Source organism: Bufo gargarizans, chromosome 2 (assembly GCF_014858855.1).
Source record: "Bufo gargarizans isolate SCDJY-AF-19 chromosome 2, ASM1485885v1, whole genome shotgun sequence".
Lineage (NCBI taxonomy): Eukaryota > Metazoa > Chordata > Amphibia > Anura > Bufonidae > Bufo > Bufo gargarizans.
Genome location: NC_058081.1, coordinates 172,197,306 through 172,211,709, shown reverse-complemented (window position 1 = coordinate 172,211,709; position 14,404 = coordinate 172,197,306).

Here is a 14,404-nt window from a genome sequence, read left to right as displayed (position 1 = left end):
ATGAGTATTTTGACCACATCATCCTCTTTATGCATGTTGTCTTACTCCAAGCTGTATAGGCTCGAAAGCCTACTACCAATTAAGCATATTAGGTGATGTGCATCTCTGTAATGAGAAGGGGTGTGGTCTAATGACATCAACACCCTATATCAGGTGTGCATAATGGGTCAAAAGAAGGACTTGACAGGCTCAGAAAAGTCAAAAATAGTGAGATATCTTGCAGAGGGATGCAGCACTCTTAAAATTGCAAAGCTTCTGAAGCGTGATCATCGAACAATCAAGCGTTTCATTCAAAATAGTCAACAGGGTCGCAAGAAGCATGTGGAAAAACCAAGGCGCAAAATAACTGCCCATGAACTGAGAAAAGTCAAGCGTGCAGCTGCCAAGATGCCACTTGCCACCAGTTTGGCCATATTTCAGAGCTGCAACATCACTGGAGTGCCCAAAAGCACAAGGTGTGCAATACTCAGAGACATGGCCAAGGTAAGAAAGGCTGAAAGACGACCACCACTGAACAAGACACACAAGCTGAAACGTCAAGACTGGGCCAAGAAATATCTCAAGACTGATTTTTCTAAGGTTTTATGGACTGATGAAATGAGAGTGAGTCTTGATGGGCCAGATGGATGGGCCCGTGGCTGGATTGGTAAAGGGCAGAGAGCTCCAGTCCGACTCAGATGCCAGCAAGGTGGAGTACTGGTTTGGGCTGGTATCATCAAAGATGAGCTTGTGGGGCCTTTTCGGGTTGAGGATGGAGTCAAGCTCAACTCCCAGTCCTACTGCCAGTTTCTGGAAGACACCTTCTTCAAGCAGTGGTACAGGAAGAAGTCTGCATCCTTCAAGAAAAACATGATTTTCATGCAGGACAATGCTCCATCACACGCGTCCAAGTACTCCACAGCGTGGCTGGCAAGAAAGGGTATAAAAGAAGAAAATCTAATGACATGGCCTCCTTGTTCACATGATCTGAACCCCATTGAGAATCTGTGGTCCATCATCAAATGTGAGATTTACAAGGAGGGAAAACAGTACACCTCTCTGAACAGTGTCTGGGAGGCTGTGGTTGCTGCTGCACGCAATGTTGATGGTGAACAGATCAAAACACTGACAGAATCCATGGATGGCAGGCTTTTGAGTGTCCTTGCAAAGAAAGGTGGCTATATTGGTCACTGATTTGTTTTTGTTTTGTTTTTGAATGTCAGAAATGTATATTTGTGAATGTTGAGATGTTATATTGGTTTCACTGGTAAAAATAAATAATTGAAATGGGTATATATTTGTTTTTTGTTAAGTTGCCTAATAATTATGCACAGTAATAGTCACCTGCACACACAGATATCCCCCTAAAATAGCTAAAACTAAAAACAAACTAAAAACTACTTCCAAAAATATTCAGCTTTGATATTAATGAGTTTTTTGGGTTCATTGAGAACATCGTTGTTGTTCAATAATAAAATTAATCCTCAAAAATACAACTTGCCTAATAATTCTGCACTCCCTGTAGTCTTTGAGTCTTTTCGGCCGGAAAAAGAAAAGCCGAACTCTCTTCCTCAGAGGAAGAATTATCCTCAATGGAGACGACGTCTTCAGACATGGGTACAGGACCAGGAGAAGCCTGTCTGGGCCTCTTGTTAGAGACTGCTCCCTTAATCTCGGCAATGGATGTATCCATGAACTGTTTCATCCATGAGAACATCTCCACCACCGTTGGTTCTGGGTCCGTTGGTCTGGGTCGGCAGCCTGGGCATCGATGGAATTCGTATGAATCCGGCAATGGGGTGCTGCAGCTGGAGCAGGCGAGGTGTTTCTGCTTCTGAGTAGATTTGCCATGAGGTGGCGATGCCATCTTAGAAGGAAAGCAAGGTGACTTCAAGGAAAAACTTCCTGAGCGCAGGAGTAGCCAAACAGTAGAAGTCAGTTGAGCTCAGTAAACTGAGAGCAACATTGACCTGCACACACAGGTGCCTTAAATAGCACAAGGGGGAGGAGTTTATAGTCACTCCCCCACCCAGGGGGTGGATTCCGAAGTTAAATCTATAATTTAAATAGAAATACACTAAATCCTCTACATCCCCCCGTTGGGTGCCCCAGCAAACCTGAGGGCACGAATTTGAGAGGATTTTAATACAGGGAAAGCGCTGAACACAGCGCTGGAGGACGGAGCTGCGGACCGGAAGTGACGACAATGACGCACTTCCGGTTCTCGCGGGACGCCGAAGGAGCGCTGAAGCAATAGCTTATGCGGCACATAAGGTAAAAGCATTGATATAAATATAGATAGATGGCTCCGAATGTAATCCAGCGGGGGCATGAGAGGGCAGGACATTCTCAGGATACCTGAAAAACAAACAAAGGCAGAATTAGACATTATAATAAACATTATTATAACGTTACAGATAACTATGGGAGACTCCAGTAAGGAGTCTAGCCTGTCCTGGAGTCCACAGGACAAAAAAAAAGCAACCCCGTCCAGTTAGGGGCCGGGTTATATGGAGTAGGGGCTTAATTAATTAATTACTAATTAGGATACTTAGGCAGAAATTTTTTGTGTTCATTAAAAATTCCGCCTGTCCTGACCAGCTTCACAGGGGCAAATACCCCACTTGTGCTGCTGGTTAGGACGAAAGGGAACAGGGATGTCCAACCTGCAGCCCTCCAGCTGTCGCAAAACTACAATTCCCAGCATTCCCTTATAGCTGTAGGCTGTCCAGGCATACTGGGAGTTGTAGTTTTGCATGGCTGCAGGTTGGGCATCCCTGGTATAGAACAATTTAAAGGGGCATTCCCATCTTGCTATTTGAGTCCCTCATGCAGCAAAATTCAACAGATGGCACTTACCAATTGCATTGCTTTATTGGAAGTATGTCTCCTTTCCAAGTTCTGGCTCCCCATTCTCCTGGCATGTGTACTGCTCGTTAGGATAAGCGGCCACCACTGTGATCTTGCAGTGGTGGCTGTGCTTGCACAGTGAGATGAAGTCCTTTGCTAAGGCCTCTTTCACACGGGCGTTGCGGGAAAACGTGCGGGTGCGTTGCGGGAACACCCGCAATTTTTCCGCGCGAGTGCAAAACATTGTAATGCGTTTTGCACTCGCGGGAGAAAAATTGCGCGTGTTTGGTACCCAAACCCGAACTTCTTCACAGAAGTTCGGGCTTGGGATCGATGTTCTGTAGATTGTATTATTTTCCCTTATAACATGGTTATAAGGGAAAATAATAGCATTCTGAATACAGAATGCATAGTCAAATTGCACTGGAAGGGTTAAAAAATAAAAATAAAAATTTAACTCACCTTAATCCACTTGCTCACGTAGCCGCCATCTCCTTCTGTCTTCATCTTAGCTTTGTGCAGTAACAAGGACCTTTGGTGACGTCACAGTCATCACATGATCCATCACCATGGTAAAAGATCATGTGATGGATCATGTGATGACTGTGACGTCACCAAAGGTCCTTGTTACTGCACAAAGCTCAGATGAAGACAGAAGAGGATGCCGGGCTACGCGAGCAAGTGGATTAAGGTGAGTTAAAACATTTTTTATTTTTCTTTAACCCTTCCAGCGCAATTTGACTATGCATTCTGTATTCAGAATGCTATTATTTCCCCTTATAACCATGTTATAAGGGAAAATAATAATGATCGGGTCCCGATCATCTCCTAGCAACCGTGTGTGAAAGTCACACCGCATCCGCACTTGCTTGCGGATGCTTGCGATTTTCACGCAACCCCATTCACTTCTATGGGGCCTGTGTTGCGTGGATTATCGCACCACAACGCACAAAGAGGAGCATGCTGCGATTTTCACGCAACGCATAAGTGATGCGTGAAAATCACCGCTCATGTGAACAGCCCCATAGAAATGAATGGGTCGGTATTCAGTGCGGATGCAATGCATTCAACTCACGCATCGCATCCGCGCGGAATACTCGCCCGTGTGAAAGGGGCCTTATTGTGGTGGTCAAAATAGCAGGAGCGTCCATATCCACACATGAGCGGCAGCTGCTGTCACCGCTCTGCAACATATGTTTCAATAGAACAGCTCCAGGGGATGTTCTATACAGCTATGATTAGCCAGACTGACTGAACCTTTAAAATCACACATAGGGGTAGATTTGTCAAAACTGGAATAAAGCAAAAGTGGTATTCTATCAGATTCTACCTTTCATTTTCCAAAGGAGCTCTGAAAAAAGGTGGAATCTGATTGGTTGCTATGGCCAACTAAGCCAGTTTTCCTTTACACCAGTTTTGATAAATCTTCTCCACAGTGTTGCTGTAGAAATACTGAACACTAAAATGCAGGCTCAGACTGAACCCCCAGGGAGCCAATGAATCCTCCAGTGGGCCCCTGAATCTTAACATCTGGATCCACACAAAAATATGGGGGATTCAGCCCGCACAACCCTCTGCAGGTGCAGATTGCTATGGCGAAATACAGATACAAATGCAAAAACACAAAATGCAATCGCACACTGCAACCAGCACTCTGCCCTGCCTTTATGCTGGATGTTGAATAAGGCATTGGTGTACATTTTGGCCAAAGTGTAATAAGCCACTCACCACGTCAAGGTCGCCTTAATGAGTGGTTCCTAACACTAGTTCCTACCTTTTATGGGCCATGACAGCCACACAAAGTCCAGGGAGCGCAGGTACAGCATGCACGCCAAGCACACTCTGCTTTTAACCCCGTCTGGTGCCATTACAGCTTTCATCGGATCCAGGGATGCAAGTACCAACATGCATCCTGAGCCCACTATGTACTTCTCCTGGAGCCTAATGGCTACTGGTAGGTGCTGTATAAGCAGACTCAGTTTTATACTGACTTTAAAACCAGCCTCCAGGGCAGACTAACTGGTCAGGTGTGCATGACTGCATGGAGATCGCCACGCCTCCAATATATACTACAATACCATCAATTGTTGCTGTCTATATACTACTATTGAGTGAGGATTGCACTGTGATATACCTTGGAACTGTCCCATTTTGCTGCTGTACGTACTACTACCCCCATCTTTACTACAGTAAAGAAAGACTTTGTTCATTTTATAAACGCAAAAACACAAATGCAATCGCACACTGCAACCAGCACTCTGCCCTACCTTTATGCTGGATGTTGAATAAGGCATTGGTGTACATTTTGGCCAAAGCGTAATAAGCCATGGGTACGCTAAAAGTAAAGTTGCCTCCTTGGCAGATGAAGTCTAAGATGCAGAGGTTCTTTGAACTCGGGCCCGGATCTCAGGAGTTGCATATGTACTGTAGGTGTTGTTGTCTCCTGCTCTGCTAGACTAGACTCATTACTAACAAGGGGGCAGACCCAGTCAAACCCCTGGTAACCTTAACAGTATGCTAACTTGGTAACTGTTCTGTTGTCTGAATACTGAAGTAATACTGTGCTATTACGTGCTTATACAACATTTAAAGGGTTTCTACCACTTAGGTGTCACATATTTAGCTGTCAGACACTAGCGATCCGCTAGTGTCTGCTCTGGCCAACCATCCTAATATAATTGCTTTTGGGGCGGTGGTTTGGCTAAAAAAACTACTTTTATTAATATGCTAATGAGCCTCTAGGTGCTATGGGGGCGTCATTAGCACCTAGAGGCTCCGTCTACCTTCAGAAACTGCCGCCGCCCAGCGCGTCCCTCCAGCCCGCCCATCTCTTCCTGAATGCGATCCTCCTTGTGAGCGCCTGTATTCTGCGCATGCGCAGTGAATGTCTGACAGCTTCCCTGCTCAGACATCTCCACTGCGCCTGTTCCTCGGAGCACTATGGCGTCATCGCGCAGGCGCAGTGGAGATGTCTGAGCAAGGAAGCGGTCAGACATTCACTGCGCATGCGCAGAATACATACGATCGCATTCAGGAGGAGATGGGCGGGCTGGAGGGACGCGCTCGGCGGCGGCAGTTTCTGAAGGTAGACGGAGCCTCTAGGTGCTAATGACGCCCCCATAGCACCTAGAGGCTCATTAGCATATTAATAAAAGTAGTTTTTTAGCCAAACCACCGCCCCAAAAGCAATTATATTAGGATGGTTGGCCAGAGCAGACACTAGCGGATCGCTAGTGTCTGACAGCTAAATATGTGACACCTAAGTGGTAGAAACCCTTTAACTCAATCACATTGTATTAAGGCCTCATGCACACGCCCGTTGCCTGGACGTTGCCTAGCCGTGCCCATATTGCGGCCCGCACACCACATCATGAATGCGAACCCATTCACCTGAATGAGTCTGAAATCGGGAAGGTGCGGTGAGGAGCAGCGGCCCTGTGGGGTCTCTCTTTGTGCCTTGTTCTGTTTTTTTTTTTGCGATGTGAAAGGATAATGGACTCATTCAAGTTAAATGTGTCTGTATCCGCCTGTGTCAGCCGCAAAGATGTTATCCGTGCATTAGAAACCACGAATTGCGGTCCTCAACGGAACAGCCTAGCAACAGCGAAGTGCATGAGGCCTATCTCTTAGGGCTCGTTCACACGACCGTATGTCTTTTTTAGTGCTTTGCTGGCAGTTTTTCCTGGATCAGTTTTTCTTTTCAGTAGTGTTTCCTGTTCCGTTCCGTTTTTCCGTATGGCAAACACAGTATACAGTAATTATATAGAAAAAATTGGGCTGGGCATAAAATTTTCAATAGATGGTTCCGCAAAAATGGAACGGATACGGAAGACATGGAAGACATACGGAGTACATTCCGTATGTGTTCCGTTTTTTTTGCGGACCCATTGACTTGAATGGAGCCACGGAATGTGATTTGCTGGCAATAATAGGACATGTTCTATCTTTCAACAGAAGGGAAAAACGGCAATACGGAAACGGAATGCATACGGAGTACATTCCGTTTGCGGAACCATTGAAATGAATGGTTCCGTATACGGACCATATACGGAACGCAAAAAACGGCCCGTATACGGAACGCAAAAAAACGTTTGTGTGAAGTGAACGAGCCCTTATAGTAGTAATTAACCCTTTGCAGAAGTCCTTCTGGGGTCTGACCTAAGAACATGCTCACTACAGCCACAGCATATACAAATATTTTACTAGGCGCACAAGGGTCTATTTTCCTATCTTTTTCCTCCATGTGTGTAATTTACATGGGACTGTATGGTGGAGGGACTGAAGGGAGGAGAGTGATGTTATTTACACAGAACTGTGTGTTAGGGGCTGGAAGGAGTGGAGCACACAGCGTTTTTTGTCTGTCTCCAAATCTCAACATATTTGCAGGGTTGCAGCCAGATCTCCTCTCCCAGGCATTGCGGTAACATCCTGTAATGCTAGATCCAGAGAGCTCTGACAGGCTGTTTTCTGCTGGAACAGCCTGCGGGAACTACTGGCGGAACTGTGAGACAGGTCTTTCTTACATGGGACTGGGAAAACTGGATTGTTAAAATAGGTTGAGTAAACTCGGAAAATTTTCCATAAACCTAGCAATATTATTGCAGTAATGTAATATTGTTACAGTAGTTCAAATACATGTGATTAACAATAATTTTTTAATGTATTGTTTTTGAAATTAATGCAGCCTATGAACTGTAAAGTCTTCCTATCTGCATCCCCTGGTATAGAGCTTATGTAAAGAAGGTATGAGCATAGCTTGATTCCATGGTCTGCACAAAAAAAGCAGGATTTAGGGAAAAATTATACTAATGTGGCCATCTCATAATTCAGAATTTATAGGACCTGTTCCAAAAAAACTCATTCCCGTGTACCAGAAAGCGCAAAGTCTGATTGATCAACGAGATGAAAATAAAGTGTAAAAGAATTTCAACTTAAGTTTTCCCTTGTGATTTTAGTGGAGGATATTATATACCTTTTATGACTTTTATGTATGTTGTGTGCCTTCTTAATTTATCTCAATTTATAACCACTTTCTTTTTTTCTCATAAGTATGTTTAAGCGTTCTCATACTGCTACACTTCTTGAGTAAATGATTTGACAGGATCTATAAGGCAGCAACTTTACACTTTTTCTTTTTGGGAATTCGTACAAACATGTAACAGCCCCCTCCGAGTCATGTTTTAATATCATTCAGATGTTAAGTAATTATATATCTTTTATCAAGAGAGACAAATTAGGCTGGAATGTCATGTTACCACTGGGGGCAGTAGTGTGCACATGCATTATCAGGAGTTGTGCAGATGTACAGCAAGTACAGGTCAAGCAAATGAGCGAGAATTCAAGCTCAGATTGAGGCTGAATTGTGATCCACATGCTTACCCCACATTTAAGGGTTTAGACACCTTTTCAGTTCTGCGAGACAAGGGGGGCATGGCGTAGCAGAAAGTCGGTGTTCTTTAGTGAGAAACAGGCGTAGCTTAAGAGGTGCCAATGTGCGCCAAAATTGCAGCAGAATTTTGGCACAACATTCTGGCACAAATTAAACCAATTAATTAATAGGTGGTGTAACATTAAGCCTATATTACACAGGCAGATTGAGTAAACGATCTATGGGAGGGAACCATCCCGACGATTGGAAATCACTTGCCAGCTGGCAGAGGAGACCGCAGCTATTACATGCAGCGATCTTCTCCGCAGCATGGGGAGGAGCAATATCTATGCTATCACTTGTCCCCATACTGTGTAGTGTTTTGCGGCGGCAGGTTGCTATTAAACATGCAACGTGCCGCCCCCCAGGGCCCAATCATGTCCCAGGTTTAGTTGGAATGCCGAGTGGTGTGGTGCTGTCACCGCCAGTTCTGTGAGAAGGTCTGACAGACGTTCTTCTCTACCTCTTGTATGACGTTCTTTGTTTTGGTTTCACTTTGTCATCTCCTTTCCTTTTCCGAGGTGTCTTCCTTTATATTCCCTCCCATACTGCCTCACCTTGCGGTTTATACTACTTCCTGGATGAAGTGTTCACTGCTGGAGGCTGCTGCTGTTTGCTCAGATAAGTCTTTTCCTTTATTGTGTTTCCTTGCTGGCTTAATTCTAGGAGACCCTGACTCCCTCCGTATTAAGTGCAGGGAGCCGGTGGTCGTGTCCCCTCACTATAATAGGGTTTTCAGGTGTCACACAGTCTTAGGTATGTGGGCATGCAATCGTCTACCATTGAGACCCTTGCATGTGCATAGCAGTCAGGGAGAGCTCTTAGGGTTTTAAAGGGCTCACCTATATGCTCCTTAGTTTGGGATCAAGCCAGTCGGTCATTTATTTAAGTCGGGTTTCTGTACTTTAGGTCTGGTTGGGGTACCATCGACTGTTATTCCCCTCCTGACACTCAGTAAATAGCTTATCTTAAGCCAAATAATGATTCCTCTTGCTGATTTCTCTTATGGTGACCAAAGAACGCTTTCCTTTGATCCCTAAGGCCTCTTTCACACGGGCGTCATGTTTTTTGCCCGGATAAGAGGCGGGTGCATTGCGGGAAAATGCACAATTTTTCCGCGCGAGTGCAAAACATTGTCATGCGTTTTGCACTCGCGTGAGAAAAATCGTGCATGTTTGGTACCCAAACCCGAACTTCTTCACAAAAGTTCGGGCTTGGGATCGGTGTTCTGAAGATTGTATTATTTTCCCTTATAACATGGTTATAAGGGAAAATAATAGCATTCTGAATACAGAATGCTTAGTATAATTGTGCTGGAAGGGTTAAAAAAAATAAAAAAGTTAACTCACCTTATCCTCTTGATCGCGTAGTTCCCGGTCGGTCTCTTCTTTAGCTGTGGGCTAAATGACCTGTGGTAATGTCAGATCACATGCTCCAATCACATGGTCCATCACCATGGTAATGGAGCATGTGATCTGACATCACCACAGGTCCTTTAGCCCACAGCTAAAGAAGAGACCGACCGGGAACTACACGATCAAGAGGATAAGGTGAGTTAACTTTTTATTTTTTTTTAACCCTTCCAGCACAATTATACTAAGCATTCTGTATTCAGAATGCTATTATTTTCCCTTATAACCATGTTATAAGGGAAAATAATACAGTAAATAGACTGTCACCTAGAACCCATGCGTGAAAATCGCACCGCATCCGCACTTGCTTGCGGATGCTTGCGATTTTTACGCAACCCCATTCATTTCTATGGGGCCTGCGTTACGTGAAAAACGCAGAATATAGAACATGCTGCGATTTTCACGCAACGCATAAGTGATGCGTGAAAATCACAGCTCATGTGAACAGCCCCATAGAAATGAATGGGTCAGGATTTAGTGAGGCTGCAATGCATTCAACTCACGCATCGCACCCGCGTTTAAAACTCGCCCGTGTGAAAGGGGCCTATGGCTTCCAGACATCTGCTTCCATGGTCAGCAGAGCTTAGGCTGCTCTGGCTGACTTAGACACCTCAGGCTGTGAGCATGCCACACCTTACTCCTGTCCAGACTATCTTAGAACTTGAACTAACTGGAAACTGCTGCCTCTCTCTGCTGGTAGGAAGCAGGACTAGCCCACTTCTGTCCAGAGGGGTAAGAATGGAATGGTGAGTTCCATTCTCTCTAACTATAGCTCTGCCATTTACACTGCCACCTGGAAGGAAATACAGAGATGACATTTATGTTAGCCCATTAGAGACAGTAGTAGGGTGCAGGAAAGGTAACACCACTACGGGGTGTTACACAGAACAATCTACCTCTGGCAAGAGCTAGTTTTTAAGCATGCTTAAAAATCACAATTACCCGATGAACAAGCTTTTGTTCGTTCATTGAGCAATCGGCAGCATTATTACACTGCAAGATGATCGCTAACAAGCGTTCATGAGAACGACTAGCGATTATCGGCCAGTGTAGCTACAGCCTTTAGGCTATACAGTCTAAGGATACACCAGATTTTTCATGCAGAATCAACTACTGTGATAAATATGCTGCATATTTAGACTGTCTAGTCTAGGTTTCTATTTTAGACACTTTTAACTTCTTTCTGTTGCAATGATTTTTATTTTTTTCATTTTCATTTTTCATTTCCTGCCTTCCCAGAGCTATAACTTTTTTATTTTTCTGTTCACACAGCCATATGGGGGCTTGTTTTTTGCGGGACAAGTTGTACTTTCTAATGCCACCATTTAATATGGCATACAATGTAGAGCTAGAAAAAAACGCAATTCAGCCATAGTTTTATGCGTTTTGTTTTTACAGCCTTCACTATGTCATCTTTAACCCTTTAACCCCATGTACGGCGCTGGTAGTGCTATGCAAGCATGACTTCCGCTCGTGCAAGCAGCTGGCGTCATGGCCGGCAAGTCTCTGCTGTTTCAAACAGCAGAGACCTGCGGCTGATTACTGAAATATGCCGATCGCAGTTATTAAATGCTTTAGATGCTGTGATCAAGTGAGATCACAGCACTTGAATGCTCAAAAACCCGGAAACTCACGTGTGGCCAATTGGGACTTCAGTACATGCGCTGAATGTGCTGAGTCTCTATGAAGAAATTCAGAGCATTAATGCTGCAATTCTTATTTTGGTCACCAGATGGCAGGCCAACATAAGAAATGAGCAAAATGCTAAGAAATTGTCATTTTTTTTAAAATTCCTTATAGGTCAAAATGAAAAATTTAAAAACATAATTTATAAGGTCATTTATTAGCCTTAAAATGATGATACATTTTTTTTTTAAATATAAAAAAAAAGAGTTTAAATCACTCCCCTTTCCGTATAATTATTAAGAAATACCTTAATAACAATAAATATAAACATCCTGTGTATCACCGCGACCAAAAACTGCCATAATATTAAAATGTAATAAAAAAATCCAATATGGCGAATGACGGAACAGAAAAAAGGGTCAAAATGGCCTATTTGCCATTTTTTCATTGCTTTTCTTACCCAAAAAAATGAAATAAAATGTGATTCAAAAGTTGTGCACACTCCAAAATGGTATCAATAAAAACTATGAATTGTCCCGCAAAAAATGAGCCCCTGAACAGCTCAGTAGACATAAGTATAAAAAAGTTATGGGGGTCAGAATATGGTAATGTAAAAATAAAAAATAAAATTAAAAGTTTACATTTATTTTTACACTATTTACACATATAAAACCTATACATACGGGGTATCATTATAATCATACTGACCCAGAGAATGAAAGGCATAGGTCAGTTTTGCCATAAACAAAACGCTGTAGGAACAAAACCTGCAAAACAGTGGAGGGATTATGTTTTTTTTCCAATTCCACCCCATTTAGAATTTTTTTCCTGCCTCCCCCGTACATTTTATGCTATAATTAATGGTGGCATTAGAAAGTACAACTTGTCCCGCAAAACATAAGCCCTCATACAGCTATTTGCCTGGAAATATAAAGAAGTTATGTCTCACGGAAAATAGGGAAGAAAAATGAAAACGCAAAAATGAAAAAAACCTCCGGTAGCCAAAAAGTTAAGGGAAGGGGTTAATAAATCTGTCCCATTGTATTTATGTACTTCCCTGTACTTTATGCAAATCTGTGCTGGAATTGTAGTGCCAAAAAGTCCAACATGCTCACTACTATTGTTAAAACTCATAGGGGCATGGGCAGGAGGGTGTGGCTACATACAGATGATGGTGATATCATAGTATGTTTTTTATTTTTATTTTTCTTATGCAAGGCAACTCAAGGTGAAAGTATGATGTTTCTGTCAATTCTGACTTTTTTCAAACACTATAATGAGAGAAGATTACAAAATATTATAAGCTATTACAAACTAAACAGAAATCATAACGGATCCGTTATGCAGGCCATAGATTTATATTATGACGGAATGAATAACGGAATGCCCCTAAAGGCATTCCGTTATGCATTCCGTCATGGTATTGCGTTATGGTCCGTGGTAACGGAATCCATAACGCAATTCAGTAAATACCACAACATGAACCCGCACACAAACTTCAAAATATGAAATTCGCTCATCCCTAGTCATACTTTTAAAAAAATGTGTTCTTTTCTCCATATTATTCATATTCCAAAATGACCTTGTTTTACCATCTATTCCTCTTTTTAAGCGTGCTCTCACAACTCCATGTATTCCGGCAGTCACTTATCTTTCAGTAACATAAAGTACAGAATGTTCTGAGTTCCCTGTTCAAGAATATAAGGCTTTATTCAGATGAATGTATTATGAACTCAAAGGGGTTATCCATGATAAAAGAAAAGCTTTACTGTGCCAGGTATTGCAGCTCCCCCTCATCCTGAATTAAGAAAAACTGCAATACCAAACACAGCCCATGGGCAGATATTGGGCTATTTCTGAGGGTAGGAAAGCAGATTATTTGAACATGGACAACCCATCAAAGGGGTTATTCAATAATTTGTGTACAAAATGAAAATCAGACATCATATAATACATGACAGTCTCTAACAAAGCTAAAACCAGCTCTGTACCTCGCATGGGTCCAGATCTGACCCCAATCATTTATTCAATTGCTCCGCTAGATTTATTTCAAGCTGTCAGCCCAGGGGATGTGTCTTTTATCAGGGATCATGGGAGTGTGTACTTTGTGAGCAGGTCCTTTCTGCTGCAGCTCTCTTACTATTATAACATAAAAGAACAAACAGCATGTGGTGCTATACAGATAACATAGTAACATAGTACATAAGGCTGAAAAAATAAATTTGTCTATCCAGTTCGGCCTGTTATCCTGCAAGTTGATCCAGAGGAAGGCAAAAAAAAAAAAACTGTGAGGTAGAAGCCAATTTTCCCCACTTATGGGGAATAAAAAATTCCTTCCCGACTCCAATCAGGCAATCAGAATAACTCCCTGGATCAACGACCCCTCTCTAGTAGCTATAGCCTGTAATATTATTACGCTCCAGAAATACATCCAGGCCCCTCTTGAATTCCTTTATTGTACTCACCATCACCACCTCCTCAGGCAGAGAGTTCCATAGTCTCACTGCTCTTACCGTAAAGAATCCTCTTCTAAGTGTTGTTATATAACTCAGTGTCTGTACTAAATTTCTAATTACAAAAGTATTCATATCCAGATGCTGGTTTGCAAAATGTAGGAGCTGTCATTTATTATTTTAACAGACAACTCATGGCTCAAGGGAGTATGTCAGCAGTTTTGATCATGCTAAACTGCTGCCAGCACTAGGTAGCTGCCAGCAACAGCAGCACAAACATACATTTTGTAAAGCTTTTGTTATCAAGAGTAGTGTGAATATGAAGTTTTTGCAGGGTGCTCATAACCATGGAAATGAGCAGTGTATAATGTGATTGAAAAAATAATCAGGCCAGCTAAGGAAGCAATATGGATAATAACAATACATCAGTAAATGCCTTGAATTAACTTTCTCTAAATAATTATTTATTTATTATACTCACTTATATAGCGCTACTATATTTCACAATGGGGCTCACAATCTAAGTTCCCTATCAGTATGGCTTTGGAGTGTTGGAGGAAACCGGAGTACCCGAAGAAAACCGACGCAAATACAGGAAGAACGTACAAACTCCATGCAGATGTTCACGGTCGTATTTAAACCTACGGCCCCAGAGC